This window comes from Giraffa tippelskirchi, chromosome 1 (assembly GCF_054371585.1).
Source record: "Giraffa tippelskirchi isolate mGirTip1 chromosome 1, T2T-mGirTip1v1.2.pri, whole genome shotgun sequence".
NCBI classification, from domain to species: domain Eukaryota; kingdom Metazoa; phylum Chordata; class Mammalia; order Artiodactyla; family Giraffidae; genus Giraffa; species Giraffa tippelskirchi.
Genome location: NC_137275.1, coordinates 27,540,705 through 27,560,153, shown reverse-complemented (window position 1 = coordinate 27,560,153; position 19,449 = coordinate 27,540,705). Strand labels below are relative to the sequence as shown.

The 19,449-nt window shown below is 35.3% G+C and overlaps 1 protein-coding gene across 19 annotated transcripts in view; it reads right to left on the bottom strand.

Annotated features, from left to right (window-relative positions):
- Window positions 1–19,449, bottom strand: part of ANKRD17 (ankyrin repeat domain 17) — a 180,789-nt gene that overhangs the window by 122,161 nt on the left and 39,179 nt on the right. The window lies entirely within an intron of this gene.

The following is a 19,449-nucleotide window of genomic DNA, read 5'->3' as shown; positions in this document are numbered from 1 at the left end:
AATGAAGATAATATAGAAAAGTCAACGACACGAGATAAAAATTAAAGTTTATAGAAAGGAAAATCAATAAAGGTTTTACAAGAACAAAAGAGAAAATGCAAATTATCACTATCAGAACTGAAAGAGGGAAGATTATTACAGATTACCATCATTTAAAATAATAAAGACTACTATGAACAACTTTATGTCAATTAATTCAACAACTTAGATTGAAATACACAAATTACTCAAAAAGAATTAAAACTTTCAAAATTGACAAAGAAAGGCTAAATAGCCATGTATCTATCAAAGGAAATGAATTTTTCATTAAAAATGTTCCCACAAATAAAACACAAGGTAGAGATGGCTTCACCAGTCAACTCAATCACTCAAACAAATTTTCAGAAAATTGAAAAGAAAGATACACTTCCAAACACTTTATACGGCTAACATTTCTCTGATACAAAACAGTCAAATGTTTTTTTTTAAGAAAACTAAAGATCAATATGCCTTGTGAAGAACAATAATCCTTAATAACATACTAGTAAACCAAATCCAGCCATATCCAAAAGGGGTCATACATCATGACCAAATGCAGTTTATTTTAAGAATACAAAGTTGGTTTAAAATCCAAGAGTCAATATAATTCACACAATGACAGAACAAAGGAGGAAAATCAAGGATCATCTCAATAGAATCAGATAAAACACCTGACAATTCAGTATCTTTTGATAATAAAAATTTTTAGCAAACTAGTGGTAGATATCTCAACCAGATAAGGGAATCAAGAAAAAAGTATAAAGAACACCATACTTAATTAGGAAAAATTGAACACTTCCCCCGCTAAGATCAGGAACAGGCAACTTGGTCCGATAGGTCACCAATTCTATACAGTATTTTACTGGAGGTCCTATGTAGGCCAACAAGGCAAGAAATAAGAATTAAAGGCATAAAAACAGGGGAGAAGGAGAGATGAACTGACTTAATTTGCAGAGATGACCATGCATGTAGAAAATTCTACCATCAAACAAACAAACAAAAAACAACCCTGGTTAACCAAGTGAATTTAGCAAGCCAACAGGATATAAGATCAATATACAAATGTCCATTGCATTCCTATATATAAGCAATAAACAACTGCCAAATAAAATATAAAGAATTATCATTTATAATAATTTAAGTATTTCATCTTGGCCTCTCCTAAACCAAGAAGAGGAGAAAGACTTTTAATCACTGTCACTGGAGATGACTCTTATCACTGGTGATGGCTCAAACTTAACTCTGCATAAGAAAACTTCAACAGATAACCCAGTTACTTGGACAGTAAGGAGATCAAACCAGTCAATCTTAAGGGAAACCAACCTGAATATCTGCTGGAAAGACTGATGCTGAAGCTGAAACTCTAGTATTTTGGTAATCTGATGCGAATAGCTGATGCTGGGAAAGAATGAGCGCAGAAGGAGAAGACAGTGTCAGAGGATGAGATGACTGGATGCCATCGCTGATGTAATGGACATGAACTTGGGCAAACTCTGGGAGATGGTGAGGGACAGAGGCCTGGCGTGCTGCAGTCCATGGGGTCACAAAGAGTCAGACACAACTGGATGACTGAACAACAACGACAACTATTACCAATCAGTTTTCCCATATCGTTGCCCTCCTACAATTTTCCACCCGAGAAGTCCAAATTCTTTTTCCTTTGGCTAGTTAGGACACAATTTATCATCCTTTGTTAAGATGGCATACAAGCAGGACTTCCAAGGTGGTTCAGTGGTAAAGAATCTGCCTTCCAATTCAGGGGACACTGGTTCAATCCCTGGTTGGGGAACTAAGTTCCCACATGCCATGGGGCAACTAAGCCCGTGCACCACAACTAAGACCTGATGGAACCGAAAAAAAAAAAAAAAGATGGCATATAAGCTCCCAAGCCTAATTGCTTCTTTGGATTTTGATTTCTTTTCAATTTGCACGTCTCAACCACTGAATCTAAGAGGACAGAGGAGTCTTCCATCCCTTATAGGGAAAAGTTTAATAGAACATTTGTAAGGCCCAAAGTGAAAACTACACAAAACTTCTGAGATAAATTTTTTAAAAATGTAAATAAATGACCATCATGTGGGCCTACATTATGTCAGCTATACAAAATACGTTCCTATTACCTTGCAAAAAAAAAAAACAACCCTATTTTTAAAGCAAACTGCATACATATATCTTATACTTTTTGTGATTTTGTTTTTTTTCTTTTTTTTATATTGTATTTTTTCAAGAGTCTAACCTCTACTGTAGATTTTTAATCTTTGTTTTACATATTTGATATCAATTTAGTACATTTAAAAACCCAATCTTTAGTACCCATTTTTACTCAGGAGTGTGATTACTGGCTTGATTACTCTCTCCCCCTGTTGACACTCTTTCTTCTTCCCCAGGGAACCTCTATCTCCCACCCTCCTCCTTCTCTTCTCAACCCAATTCTGTGAATCTCTAAGGGTGTTCTGGGCACCGGAGAACACTTCGGGAACAGAATACTGCCCAGATCTCTCTCTCCCCAATTGATTCCTCCCTTTCTACTCATGCTCACCTCTATTACCTTCCTCCCCCCTCTCTATGTATCTCCGTGAACCTCTCTGAGGGTTCCAGACTGTGGAGAGCACAGAGGGAAGTGCTTACTGGCTAGACTGCTCTCTCCACATTTGAGTCCCCCTGTTCTCCTCCTGGTCACCTCAACCCCCCTCCCGTTCACCTCTCCATGTAACTCAGTGAACCTCTCTGGGTATCCCTCATTGTGGAGAATCTTTTCACCATTAATCTAAAAGTTTTATTATCAATGCTGTATGGATGAAGAAGTCTTGAGGCTACTGCAAGAATAAGACTGAAAGCCAGGGGAAACATTAATTAATAAGAGATCATCCAAAAGCCTCCACATATACACTGAAACCAAGCTCTACCCAAGAGCCGATAAGTTCCAGAGCAAGACATACCACGCAAATTCTCCAGCAACGCAGGTACATAGCCCTGAGCATCAATATACAGGCTGCCCGGAGGCACACCAAATCCATAGACATCTCAAAACTCAATACTGGACACTCCATTGCACCCTAGAGAGAAGAAATCCAGCTCCACCCACCAGAACACCAACACAAGCTCCCCCAACCAGGAAACCTTGACAAGCCACCCGTCCAACCCCAACCCACAGTGAGGAACCTCCACAATAAAGAGGAACTTCAAACTACCAGAATACAGAAAGGCCACGCCAAACACAGCAATCTAAACAAGATGAAAAGGCAGAGAAATACTCAGCAAGTAAAGGAAAATGAGAAATGCCCACCAAACCAAACAAAAGAGGAGGAGATAGGGAATCTATCTGAAAAAGAATTTAGAATAATGATAATAAAAATGATCCAAAATCTTGAAAACAAAATGGAGTTACAGATAAATAGCCTGGAGACAAGGATTGAGAAGATGCAAGAAATGTTTATCAAGGACTTAGAAGAAATAAAGAGGAGTCAATATATAACGAATAATGAAATAAAGGAGATAAAAGACACTCTGGAGGGAACCAACAGTAGAATAACGGAGGCAGAAGATAGGATAAGTGAGGTAGAAGATAGAATGGTGGAAATAAACGAAGCAGAGAGGAAAAAAGAAAAAAGAATCAAAAGAAATGAGGAAAACCTCAGGGACCTCTGGGACAATATGAAACACCCCAACATTCAAATCATAGGAGTCCCAGAAGAAGAAGATAAAAGGAAAGGCCATGAAAAAATACTCGAGGAGATAATAGTTGAAAATTTCCCTAAAATGGGGAAGGAAATAGTTACAGAAGTCCAAGAAACCCAGAGAGTCCCAAACAGGATAAACCCAAGGCGAAACACCCCAAGACACATATTAATCAAATTAACAAAGATCAAACACAAAGAACAAATATTAAAAGCAGCAAGGGAAAAACAACAAATAACACACAAGGGGATCCCCATAAGGATAACAGCTGATCTTTCAAAAGAAACTCTTCAGGCTAGAAGGGAATGGCAGGACATACTTAAAGTAATGAAAGAGAATAATCTACAACCCAGATTACTGTACCCAGCAAGGATCTCATTCAGATATGAAGGAGAATTCAACAGCTTTACAGACAAGCAAAAGCTGAGGGAATTCAGCACCACCAAACCAGCTCTCCAACAAATGCTAAAGGATCTTCTCTAAACAGGAAACACAGAAAGGATGTTTCAACACGAACTCAAAACAACAAAGTAAATGGCAACGGGACCATACTTATCAATAATTACCTTAAATGTAAATGGGTTGAATGCCCCAACCAAAAGACAAAGACTGGCTGAATGGACACAAAAACAAGACCCCTATATATGCTGTCTACAAGAGACCCACCTCAAAACAAGGGACACATACAGACTGAAAGTCAAGGGATGGAAAAACATATTTCATGCAAACGGAGACCAAAAGAAAGCACGAGTCACAATACTTATTTCAGATAAAATAGACTTTAAAATAAAGGCTGTGAAAAGGGACAAAGAAGGACACTACATAATGATCAAAGGATCAATCCAAGAAAAAGATATAACAATTATAAATATATATGCACCCAACATAGGAGCACCACAATATGTAAGGCAAATACTAACAAGTATGAAAGGGAAAATTAACAATAACACAATAATAGTGGGAGACTTTAATACTCCACTCACACATATGGATAGATCAACTAAACAGAAAATTAACAAGGAAACACAAACTTTAAATGATACAATAGACAAGTTAGATTTAATTGGTATTTACAGGACTTTCCACCCCAAAACAATCAATTTCACCTTTTTCTCCAGTGCACACGGAACTTTCTCCAGGATAGATCACATCCTGGGCCATAAATCTAGCCTTGGTAAATTCAAAAAAATTGAAATCATCCCAGTCAGCTTCTCTGACCACAATGCAGTAAGATTAGACCTCAATTACAGGAAGAAAACTATTAAAAATTCCAACATATGGAGGCTAAACAACACGCTCCTGAATAACCAACAAATCACAGAAGAAATCAAAAAAGAAATCAAAATATGCATAGAAACGAATGAAAATGAAAACACAAAACACAACAACCCCAAACCTATGGGACACTGTAAAAGCAATGCTAAGGGGAAGGTTCATAGCAATACAGGCGTACCTCAAAAAACAAGAAAAAAGTCAAATAAATAACCTAACTCTACACCTAAAGCAACTAGAGAAGGAAGAAATGAAGAACCCCAGGGTCAGTAGAAGGAAAGAAATCTTAAAAATTAGGGCAGAAATAAATGCTAAATAAACAAAAGAGACCATAGCAAAAATCAACAAAACTAAAAGCTGGTTTTTCGAGAAGATAAACAAAATTGACAAACCATTTATTTGCCAGACTTATCAAGAAACAAAGGGAGAAGAATCAGATCAACAAAATTAGAAATGAAAATGGAGAGATCACAATAGACTCCACAGAAATACAAAGGATCATAAGAGACTACTACCAACAGCTATATGCCAATAAAATGGACAACTTGGAAGAAATGGACAAATTCTTAGAAAAGTATAACTTTCCAAAACTGAACCAGGAAGAAATAGAAGATCTTAACAGACCCATCACAAGCACGGAAATCGAAACTGTAACCAGAAATCTTCCAGCAAACAAAAGCCCAGGGCCAGACGGCTTCACAGCGGAATTCTACCAAAAATTTAGAGAAGTGCTAACACCTATCCTACTCAAACTCTTCCAGAAAATTGCAGAAGATGGTAAACTTCCAAACTCATTCTACGAGACCACCATCACCCTAATTCCAAAACCAGACAAAGATGCCACAAAAAAAGAAAACTACAGGCCAATATCACTGATGAACATAGATGCAAAAATCCTTAATAAAATTCTAGCAAACAGAATCCAACATCATATTAAAAAGATCATACATCATGACCAAGTGGGCTTTATCCCAGGAATGCAAGGTTTCTTTAACATCTGCAAATCAATCAATGTAATACATCACATTAACAAATTGAAAGATTAAAAACCATATGATTATCTCAATAGATGCAGAAAAAGTTTTGACAAAATTCAACATCTATTTATGATAAAAACCCTCCAGAAAGCAGGAATAGAAGGAACATACCTCAACATAATAAAAGCTATATATGACAAACCCACAGTAAACAATATCCTCAATGGTGAAAAATTGAAAGCATTTCCCCTAAAGTCAGGAACAAGGCAAGGGTGCCCACTTTCACCACTACTATTCAACATAGTTTTGGAAGTTTTGGCCACAGCAATCAGAGCGGAAAAAGAAATAAAAGGAATACAGATAGGAAAAGAAGTAAAACTCTCACTGTTTGCAGATGACATGATCCTCTACATAGAAAACCCTAAAGATTCTACCAGAAAATTACTAGAGCTAATCAATGAATATAGTAAAGTTGTAGGATATAAAATTAACACACAGAAATCCCTTGCATTCCTATACACCAATAATGAGAAAACAGAAAGAGAAATTAAGGAAACAATACCATTCACCATTGCAACAAAAAGAATAAATACTTAGGAATATATCTACCTAAAGAAACAAAAAAGACTTATATATAGAAAACTATAAAACACTGATGTAAGAAATCAAAGAGGACACAAACAGATGGAGAAATATATCGTGTTCATGGATTGGAAGAGTTAATATAGTGAAAAGGAGTATACTACCCAAAGCAATCTATAGATTCAATGCAATCCCTATCAAGCTACCAACGGTATTTTTCACAGAACTAGAACAAATCATTTCACAATTTGTATGGAAATATAAGAAACCTCGAATAGCCAAAGCAATCTTGAGAAAGAAGAATGGAACTGGAGGAATCAACCTGCCTGACTTCAGGCACTACTACAAAGCCACAATCAACAAGACAGTATGGTACTGGCACAAAGATAGAAATATAGATCAATGGAACAAAATAGAAAGCCCAGAGATAAACCCATGCACCTATGGACACCTTATCTTCGACAAAGGAGGCAAGAATATACAATGGAGAAAAGACAATCTCTTTAACAAGTGGTGCTGGGAAAACTGGTCAACCACTTGTAAAAGAATGAAACTAGAACACTTGCTAACACCATACACAAAAATAAACTCAAAATGGATTAAAGATCTAAACGTAAGACCAGAAACTATAAAACTACTAGAGGAAAACATAGGCAAAACACTCTCCGACATAAATCACAGCAGGATCCTCCATGACCCACCTCCCAGAATATTGGAAATAAAAGCAAAAACAAACAAATGGGACCTAATTAAACTTAAAAGCTTTTGCACAACAAAGGAAACTATAAGCAAGGTGAAAAGACAGCCTTCAGAATGGAAGAAAATAATAGCAAACGAAGCAACAGACAAACAATTAATCTCAAAAATATACAAGAAACTCCTGCAGCTCAATTCCAGAAAAATAAACGACCCAATCAAAAAATGGGCCAAAGAACTAAACAGACATTTCTCCAAAGAAGACATACAGATGGCTAACAAACACATGAAAAGATGCTCAACATCACTCATTATTAGAGAAATGCAAATCAAAACCACAATGAGATACCATTTCACACCAGTCAGAATGGCTGCTATCCAAAAGTCTACAAGCAATAAATGCTGGAGAGGGTGTGGAGAAAAGGGAACCCTCTTACACTGTTGGTGGGAATGCAAACTAGTACAGCCACTATGGAGAACAGTGTGGAGATTCCTTAAAAAACTGGGAATAGAACTGCCATATGACCCAGCAATCCCACTGCTGGGCATACACACCGAGGAAACCAGAATTGAAAGAGATGCGTGTACCCCAATGTTCATCGCAGCACTGTTTACAATAGCCAGGACATGGAAGCAACCTAGATGTCCATCAGCAGACGAATGGATAAGAAAGCTGTGGTACATATACACAATGGAATATTACTCAGCCATTAAAAAGAATACATTTGAATCAGTTCTATTGAGATGGATGAAACTGGAGCCCATTATACAGAGTGAAATAAGCCAGAAAGAAAAACACCAATACAGTATACTAATGCATATATATGGAATTTGAAAGATGGTAACGATAACCCTATATGCGAGACAGAATAAGAGACACAGATGCATAGAACAGTCTTATGGACTCTGAGGGAGAAGGTGAGGGTGGGACGTTCTGGGAGAATAGCATTGAAACATGTATATTATCATATGTGAAACAGAACACCATTCCATGTTCGATGCATGAGACAAATGCTCAGGTCTGGGGCAATGGGATGACCCAGCGGGATGGGATGGGGCGGGAGGTGGGAGGGGGGTTCAGGCTGGGGAACACATGTAAACCCATGGCTGATTCATGTCAGTGTATGGCAAAAACCACTACCATATTGTAAAGTAATTAGCCCCCAACTAAAATAAATAAATTCATTTAAAAAAAAATACATTCCTAAGTCTGATACAGCCAAGAAGCCATGAGTTTGCAATCTCTTCCCTGAGTGTTCTAAATTTTATCCTTGAAACAAACGAGACTACCAGAAAACTGAGTACTCAGGCTACAGTACTAGTTTTTTTTAACCCAACTGAATTTTACCAGTAAATTCTTGGCTTACATTTTGTAGAAACTAATATCAAGCTTGTTTACTTTTAGAAGGATGGAGTTATTTAGTACAACAAGCAGTAGGTTCAATACAGGGGCACAAAGCGAAATTATTTTCTAAGATCTAAATTGCACAAAATATATCAATTCTCCAGATCATCTAGCATGCTTACAGAGCTTATGAACAAATACAAATCTCAAAGCTCATCAAGTTTCTAATTTGGCTCTTGTTGCTAGTCAATTCAATCTAAGTCTATTTTACCACTGGTCATAATTTACTAATTCTGACTTTTGTGTTTTTATTTTTCAGAATATATATACTCTTATAAGATACTTCAAATTCTTTTGTGGAATGACGTATCTTTTACATAAATGCATAAGGAATCTTTTTTAAAAAGATTCAAGGTATCCATATTAAAGAATTCAACATTTATCAAGTACATTATAGAGACATTAAAATATTTCTAATGTACACAGTTTAACGTTATTTTTTAAGAGTAGAACAGGATATGAGATAATGAACTTGAAATAAAGGCTAGAGAGGAAAAAAAACCCTAGGGAAGGAGTAGAACTTTGAATAATGAATAGATGTTGAAGAGGGTAGCAGGTAAACACTGTAAGTAGTAACAGAATGTTATACGACAATGTAAAAGCAAACAATTCATATTAAATGTAAAAATAAAGTTGGGTGGATAGAAAGATGTCAAATAATAGTTCAGGTGTAAAACTGCACTTGTATTTGGTTCTTAAATGTGAAATAACAAAGCAAAACAAGTTTTAAAACTTGTAAAACACACCATCTTGTCAAACTTTTTGTTTAGAAGTTACTGAAACTGCTATCTTAAGAGTTCTAGTTAAGACTTTAATATATATAGAAGGGATCTTAGAAAAACTATACAGTACAATTTAACTTTAGAGACCAAAAAGTGCAAGAATAAAAAGAAAAATACTTATTTCAAATAACATACGACGACTGTGTTAGAATCCAACCTACAGATCACCTGGGTTGATTTGAATAACGTGATTAACTGTTAGCTCTTCTTTCTCATTCCATGTACATACCTAACGAAAACTAAGAGTTCAGAGAACTGTCCAAGATAAAAAGACAGTACAGTAATTCCTTCATTGTACATGTGTAACTCCAAATGAAAAACAAACATTTACTGTGTTCAAGATACAATGCTAAGTCACTGAGGACATCCAGAAGAATAAAACTATTCACAGAAAATCATACAATCTCACTATAAGCTCAAGACAATGAAAAAGGAAGCCTATTAAATATAGAAATACTTAAAAGTCAATGTCGATGTAATTTAGCATTCTCATCTATCATACTTTATAAAAGATATATTCTTTGTAAGTCATAAAATATTTACAAAATGATCTACCTAAGAAGACTTTTTTCTCATGGCATATATAGGGCCTAATCTTAATATTTTGGTTTCTTAAATAAATACATTTTTTAGAAGAAAGCAACTTTCTACCCACTATTATCTCCATTTAATTTCATAAATAAAACTAAAAAAAATAGGAAAAATAAACTGAGAAAGATATTTTGAGAAGATAATATTGTACAAATGTAACAAAATAATAAAAAGGAAAATTTTCCAATATTTGTAAACACTTCAACACCAGCACAAATTTTTGGAAAATCTTAACCAGTACTTCCTTATGGAACATAAGAATTTAGAAACTATTTCTCAAACTTGCTTAAATAGCTCATACAAATATATGTTGACATTTTTATGATAACAGGGCATAAATTACAAGTGTAGAATGTGACAAAGACTGAAGAAATGGCAACAGGACAAATTCAAGGTTAGAACCAGTTAAGGATAAACACTAGTTAGAAAAATAAGGTCAACAAACGAGGAGTTACGCTGTTCATAATATCCAAACATCAAGAAGAGGAGCAGAATCTAGATAATCTGTAGCAGGAGTAAGAAATCAAAACAAAGTGGACAGCAAGTATCAAAAGTCAGAAAAGGAGGCTAAATGGTAAAAGGCTTGAGACTAAAAATGGAATTCAGACTATAGAAATCACCAACAAGCAGTGTTAACACTGGCTTGACATTGCTTCTCATCTCAATGTGTGCGTGCTAAGTCACTTCAGTCATGTCCAACTCTTTGCAACCCCACCAGGCTCCTCTGTCCATGGGATTCTCAAGGCAAGAATACTGGAGTGGATTGCCATGCCCTTGTCCAGGGGAATCTTCCAATAGTCACTTGGAATTTGGGAGGTGAAGAGAAGAGTTGGATGCAGCATTTAAGAAGCATAAAGACAAGAGATGTACAGATGTTATAGACCCTTTTTTCCTATGAGACCACATGATTTCAAGGCCAATTTCAAAATTAATTTGTGGCAAAAACATAGTACATACAAATACAAGAGGAAAGTATAAAGTAGATTTTAAACAACTTAATTTGCTACTTTGCAAAGGAAGGTGAAATGGCTTAGTCTTGGATAACCAAGATCAGGGCACCTGGGTTCAGTTCCTGGTCAGGGAACTAAGATAAGATCCCACATAAGATAAGTTGCCCTTAGTTGCAGGGCAACTAAGCCTGTGCACAACTACTGAGCTCCAAAACTACTGAACCCACACACTTTAGAGCCTGTGCACCACAATGAAAAAGAACCTGTGTGCCATAACTAAGACCCAAAGCATCTAAATAAGGAAATGAAAAGAAGCCTAAAATCTTCAAAGAGAAAAATTTTTGAATTTGACACATACTTCATCTATTTGCTTCCACTTGCTAAAATATGAATTCAAAGTTATAATTTATAAACTCCTTTCCTAATCACTCTGAACTGTAACAAGACATCTGATGAAATTCATAACCCATTTAAGTTTTTAATCTTTATTCATCTTTATCAAAATTAAAAGTATTACATAATGTTATTCTGCAAGCAAAACCACGTCTACTTATATCTAGCTTCCTTCACTCACTATTTCACTATGGAATCTTCAAAATCCTTTTTTATAAATTCTGAATGATGAATTGGAAAACAATATGTAAATTTTTTTCCACAAAATTTTTCCCTTGTTTTATTTTATATCTGCTATATTGTAGTTGAAGGATAGAGAAACCTAGAGTGACAAAAGAGGTTAGAGAAGTTGGGACTATGTAATAAATTTTAAAATTTGATAATATAGTAAAAGCTAACCTATTAATCAAATAGACTTAAATCTAAATCTTAGTTTTTTGGCCATTACTGACTGTAAACTTGGGCAATATACTAAACTAGCAGTTACTCAAGTATGATCCACAAGATCCATGGGGATCCTCAAAACTCTTTCAGAGCATCTGTGAAGTCAAAACTATTTTTATAATACAGTACTAAAATGCTATTTGCCTGTTTCAATGTGTTGACATTTACACTGATAATACAAAAATAATGGTGGGTAAAACTGCTATTCCCTTAACACAAATCATGGCCATATCACCAATCATCATATCTTGTCTGCCATGCACTCATAACTAAGTGAAAAAAATTAAGGGTGAATTTCCATTATGAAGTAGTAAAAAGTACTAATTTTTAAATTTTCCACCTTGAGTATATTACCTTTTAATATTCAGTGTAACAAAATGGAAAACATTTCTGCTGCATACCTAGATACTGCAGTTATCTCAAGAAAAACACCTGTGTAAATGTGATCTAAACCAGTATCTTTTTTTCATGGAACACTGATATCATTTCAACAAAAACAAATTACTTTCTCATCAGTGATAAATTTAAACTTTCAAGTATACGTTATAATTTTGGAAAATTTATATCTGCCACCGAATGTGACAGCTTTCTAGTTCTTTACTTTTCTAAGGAAAAGAGTGATGTATTAGTAAATGTTATTTTTTTATATTGTGGAATAAAAGGCAGCAATATTTAGAAGTCAACTAAATCAGTATTTTCCAACTGACCAGAGTATGATGCTACAAAATCATACACCAAATGATCTACTCAAGATACACAAAAAACCAGTGGGTTTTAATTGAACAAAGTTCAAAAAATTCGCTGAAGTTTCAGATTCTACACTACAACTAACCTCCAGGAAACCATCATAGTTTTAGAACTGGTATCAAAGAATATTCACAATTATCAAAAGGGCTATTAAAATATTCTAAATGTTAAGATGATATTTTTTCTTAGACTTCCTCCAAAATAATGTATTGCCACAGACTAAATATAAAAGCACACATATCTTTTATTAAGCCAGACTTCAAAGGTATTTGTAAAAATCTAAAATAACGCCATTCTTCTCAGTTGTTTTTCTTTCGGAAAAGTTATTTTTTATAAAATTATGTTAAACTGTAATAGCACAATCCTTCTGTATAATAACTTAAATTTCCAATAAATTGTTAACTAATGTGGTCAATTTCCATTGCCACTATAAAATTATGTGGGTATCCTATGAACAACATACATTTATCTGTCCATATATAGCCAGTTAGAAGCATGGTTCCATCTAAGACCAATATTAATGGCCAACAATCTAGCCACTCATTAAACTAAAACCAAATGTTACCTCAAGACATCTGTAAACACCTCCTGAAAGACCTTTGTTTTGGCAAATCTGGAAGCTATGTACTAAAACCAAACCAGTGATTAAACAAGACTTTGATATTCAGCAAGTCTGTAGTGATCAAGTCACTTCAACATCAGAATGAGTTATTCAGTCAAGCGTCAGAACAGGGCCAGAAATAATTCAAAAACAGAAAGTGCCAATGCTGCTACATGTGTATGCAGGTAACACATCATGTAGACCTTTCCTAATGCATGTTTCACAATATGTTCCACCTTAACCACCAGACTTATGTTGAATTAATGTGGGACTAGTGGAGGTGATGGAATTCCAGTTGAGCTATTTCAAATCCTCAAAGGTGATGCTGTGAAAGTGCCGCACTCGATACTCCAGCACATCTGGAAAACTCAGCAGTGGCCACAGGACTGGACAAGGTCAGTTTTCATTCCAATCCCAAAGAAAGGCAATGCCAAAGAATGCTCAATCTACTGCACAATTGCACTCATCTCACACGCTAGTAAAGTAATGCTCAAAATTCTTCAAGCCAGGCTTCAGCAATACGTGAACCGTGAACTTCCAGATGTTCAAGCTGGTTTTAGAAAAGGCAGAGGAACCAGAGATAAAATTGCCAACATCTGATGGATCATCAAAAAAGCAAGAGAGTTCCAGAAAAACATCTGTTTCTGCTTTATTGACTATGCCAAAGCCTTTGCCTGTGTGGATCACAATAAACTGTGGAAAATTCTGAAAGAGATGGGAATACCAGACCATCTGACCCGTCTCTTGAGAAACCTGTATGCAGGTCAGGAAGCAACAGTTAGAACTGGACATGGAACAACAGACTGGTTCCAAATAGGAAAAGGATTACATCAAGGCTGTATATTGTCACCCTGCTTATTTAACTTACATGCAGAGTACATCATGAGAAACGCTGGGCTGGAAGAAACACAAGCTGGAATCAAGATTGCTGGGAGAAACATCAATAACCTCAGATATGCAGATGACACCACCCTTATGGCAGAAAGTGAAGAAGAACTAAAGAGCCTCTTGATGAAAGTGAAAGGGGAGAGTGAAAAAGTTGGCTTAAAGCTCAATGTTCAGAAAACTAAGATCATGGCATCTGGTCCCATCATTTCATGGCAAATAGATGGGGAAACAGTGGAAACAGTGTCAGACTTTATTTTTTTGGGCTCCAAAATCACTGCAGATGGTGATTGCAGCCATGAAACTAAAAGACACTTACTCCTTGGAAGGAAGGTTATGACCAACCTAGATAGCATATTTAAAAGCAGAGACATTACTTTGCCAACAAAGGTCCATTTAGTCAAGGCTATGGTTTTTCCAGTGGTCATGTATGGATGTTGAGAGTTGGACGGTGAAGAAAGCTGAGTGCCGAAGAATTGATGCTTTTGAACTGTGGTGTTGGAGAAGACTCTTGAGAGTCCCTTGGACTGTGAGAAGATCCAACTAGTCCATCCTAAAGGAGATCAGTCCTGGGTGTTCATTGGTAGGACTGATGTTGAAGCTGAAACTCCAATACTTTGGCAACCTCATGAGAAGAGTTGACTCACTGGAAAAGACCCTAATGCTGGGAAGGATTGGGGGCAGAAGAAGGGGACGACAGAGGATGAGATGGTTGGATGGCATCACCGACTCGATGGACACGGGTTTAGGTAAACTCCGGGAGTTGGTGATGGACAGGGAGGCCTGGCGTGCTGCGATTCATGGGGTCGCAAAGAGTCGGACACGAATGAGCGACTGAACTGAACTGAATAGCATTTGGACAATCCTGACATTACTCTCATGTGAGAGTAACATTAATTTACATATCTGTAGTTACACTATTTTTTGCAAGCTGTTTGAAACCTTCATACTCCACTAAAATATTAGTCTTCTTTAGAGGGATTACTAACAACGTTAAGTCTATCTTTTAGTCATCTTCTACTACTCTCATATGCATTCTCTCAAAGTTGGTGTGTGAAAGCAATGTTGCAACTTCTGCCCCTCCATTCAAGATAGACTCAACTTTCAAATAAGAGTATTCATAAAGTATAATACAGCAGGGACGTGAATGTTTGTACATAGAGTATATGGAAGCAAGCATATGTGAGCATATTATATGAACATATGTATAACAACATACTGATATAACTGGTAACAGCAAAATCTTTACAAATAAATAGATGACAATGAGATCTAGGGGACTTTCTAGACAGCCTGACATTCATAAATATGCGTTAACAATTAGATAAGCACACACACACACACACAAAACCTAAAAGTGCTTAAAGAAAAATATTTGCTTACTAAAAAATCAGAATGCTACAACTATCCAGATAAACAAATGAAGTAAAATACAAGCATTCAATCATACATCTATACACATCCTGAATTCAAGAATGTTTAAATACCAATGACAGACATTCTGTCTGCTGAATTTTTACTTTGATGAAGCAAAGCTATCTGGACTAATCTCATTGAATTTCAACTGCCTAGCATATTGAAGATGCTCAATAAATTCTGGAGTGAAATTATAAGATTCAATATACCCAACATGTCTAATGTCTCCAAAACCTCTTAATGAATGGAAAATGTTCCATTTATTAATTCAAATAACTTACATATTTAGCTAAACTTTTCTGTCTCTAGATCAAATTATATTTATGTCTCAAGAGTAACTGCCAGGGGCTTCCCAGGTGGCACAGTGATAGAGAATCTGTCTGCCAATATCAATCATTTTATATCAATCATCCTGGCAAAGACCAAAGAGACAAGTGAAATGCTTTCTTGTTTTGCCTGGGTACGTTGGGGCACTGTTTTCTTGTATACAGCTGAGACTCTCTCTGGCTGTTTTTTGCTAATGATTAGAATACCAGGTGCCTCATGAAATGATGGAGAAGGCAATGGCAACCCACTCCTGTACTCTTGCCTGGAAAATCCCATGTATGGAGGAGCCTGGTAGTTACAGTTTATGGGGTCGCAAAGAGTCAGACATGACTGAGTGACTTCACTTTCTTTCTTTCAAGATACTGCTGGTTCTATTCCTGGGTCAGGGAGATTCCCCTGGAGTAGGAAATGGCAACCCACTCCAGTATTCTTGCCTGGAAAATTCCATGAACAGAGAAGCCTGACGGGCTATAGTCTATGGGGTTGCAGAGTCGGACATGACTGAGTAGGTGCGCGAGCGTGCACACACACGCGCACACACATACACACACACGAGTAACTCTAAATCTTCCTAGTGAAAAATGTCACCAGTATTATACTAACTATATAGATAGAGAATTTAGAAATTCATGGGAGACTTACTGATATAACATATGAAGGATATGCATTACATAGGCCAATATATTTCATAGAATAAAAAGAAATATAGCAGGAAACTGTCAAAAGAGTTTAGTTTGCAGAGCTTTTATATCATTACTAAAAATAATTTTTAAATAAATAGCAAGTGGACTTCCCCTGTTTAGATGAAAATGCACTATTTACCACTAGCCCATAATGGTGACAAATCACATAACAATGTCCCTGTGACTCTTTCAAGATTATTCAAAACCCTCCAATCTCAAGATAAATACAAATGCCAAGAAATAGTTCCATAATAAACCTACTTAATATGTTTAATCGAATCCTTAATTTAGTTATACCCTAAAAAGTTCAGCCAAATCCTCAACCCACTGAATATCTAAGGAACAACCATAGAGATGTAGGGCTTTTAGCTTACATATTACAACCTGTAAAATAAAGTACAGATGAAGCTAGAAACTCTGGATCCAGCTGACAAAGGGACAAGACTGGGCAAGTTACTATTCTTAACAATGTAAATATTTTTATTTTCAAAACACTGGTACTTTTAAAGGCAAAAATGTATCAAATGCTATACCCTGAAGAAAGTATTTTGAACTTGATTAAAATTAAAAGAAATACTTGTAAAAAATTTTCATTTTTAAAGCAATTCTTACAGAAAACTACTAAACATGTTTCAAAGAGAATAAAACTAGAATATATAGTAATTGAGTATCTGACCTCTCATATGCTTTATGTTTTCATATTTAAAAAGCTTATATAATATGTCAGGTTTATATGCATAGCACTTGGACACACAAACTTGGAAACACTCCCCACCATTAAAAAAAAAAGTTTGGAGAACTTTTTTTTCTTATTGATCTAAGTACTATGATCCATTATTACATACAACTCAGAGGAAGAACATCAAAGTTCTAAAATTATAATCATGTCTCAGCAAAAATAACATAAGCAAAAAAAAGAGAAAGAGGTATTTATGTAGGCTCCCTATCATCTGTATGTGGCCATTTTCCTGAGTATTAGCTAAAGTGGGCAAAAGGAACAGAAACACTTCGACTACTTTGGTTTGGAGAAAAAAATCCCTGACCAGATTATCTAGATAATTTAAATAACTAAATTATTCTACTAAATCCATTACTATAGAGAGCTGAGAAGCAATGAAATAAGTTGAAATCAATCTTTTTCTGTTGTACTGTAAGTTTTAGAAACTTACAGTATTTTACTCAAGACTGATGATCACCTAAAAATGTATGTTAAATACAAGTATACACAATACAAGTATATACAATAAACAATCACAATTTAAAAGGTAAACCATGGCATTACAAGAATTAATCTGCACTAATTCACTAATGATGTTGATTTTAAGTTTTCTCTTTATTTAGACTTAAATAAAAGTACCTTGTAAAATGTATGATTCAAAAGACCAAGTTATATACAAAGACAGAAAAAAAAAAAGGAATTCAGTGTTTAATGTAAATAACCAGGAATCTACATAAAATTCCAGATGCTCAATAAATAAGTCATAATGATAAAAATTATGGAAAAAATTATGGTGATAAACTTCAAATGGCTTAATATTAGATACAATAATAAAATTATCACTGTGGTATATAGATGAACTTCATTATTCATTATTAGACATTTACACAAAGAGTTAACTCATTAAAATTTTTTTCTAGGAAGCTCTTTGTATAAAATATGCAACATGAGGTACTTTAGAAAATGGTACATTTAGCTTCAGAGTTAGGAAGTTTATTCTTTTTAAACTTTTACTATTAGCATTAGGTCATCAGGAGTACTTTTTAAAAAATACTTATTTGGCTGCACCAGGTCTTAGTTGCAGCATGCAGGCTCTTTAGTTATGATATGCAAACTCTTAGTTGTGCCATGTGGGATCCAGTTTCCTGACCAGGTACCGAACCTGGGGCTCCCTGCATTAGGAATGTGGAGTCTTAGCCACTGGACCATTAGGGACATTCCCATTATGAGTACTTTTAAGTTTTGAAAAGAAGAATATTTCATTACTAGTTGGAAATTTTTCACTTCTAGTCAGCCAATAATTGACAAATACTCATTTAAATAAAGTAACATGAAATAAAGACAAAACTACTCACTTAGTATGGTTTAATGTGACACGAATATAGGAATCAAATTAAGAGAGAGAAAATTAGGACAATTAAAATTACAGAGAGTAAATAACCTCTGCAACTAACTAGTAACTATGAACAAGTTAGGTAATGTAAAATCTTACCATGACATTAAACACTTTTAGTGCTTTAGTGGAAATAATGAAAAGTCAATTTTTAAGGTAGTGTTAGAAAAATTTATACTTAAGGCACAAAATTATGCCCAAGTAGGTTTTTCCCAGAAAATAAATATTCTAAAATCATTATATGCTGAAATTTTAAATGACCAAAGACAATGTCAGATGAATTTACTGAAATCTATAAGGTACGCTTCTTTTAAAATTCAAAGCAAAAGTTTTAAAAGCAAATAAAAATGTCCTCCTAGAACTTTATAAATAGACTTGCTTAATCTGAACCACTAATAGTCATGTGACCACTGCTAATCACAGAAGTTCCTCAATGAAAATATATATCACTATTTCTAAGTGGATAATTTACCATACTATTTCTAAGGAAACTCACTAATAGTATCAAAATTAAAAAGAAAAGAGGAAAAGAATGGAAATTAACCAGACTTCAACTCAGATAATAAGCTCTAAGGAGAGGGGGAAAGAGTATGTTGGCAGGTGTCTGCAAGGAGCTAGATAACACAATAGAATCAGTTTTCATTCTGCAGAACAACCATGAGACTTGCTGCAATGTCAGCTCCAAGCACACACTGAGGGACTCCAGAAAATGCTCATTGATCATGCAGCACTTTATAATGCGCATAGGCTTTTTTCTCCTGCTAACCCCGCCTGGCTTCCCTTTGCAGTTTATTCTCCTAAGCCCTCTCCCCATAACAAACTCTTTTCCTGAAGATAGTAAAATATTTAATAAATTATCTTAACAGTCTAAGTATTAGGAATATCACTCAT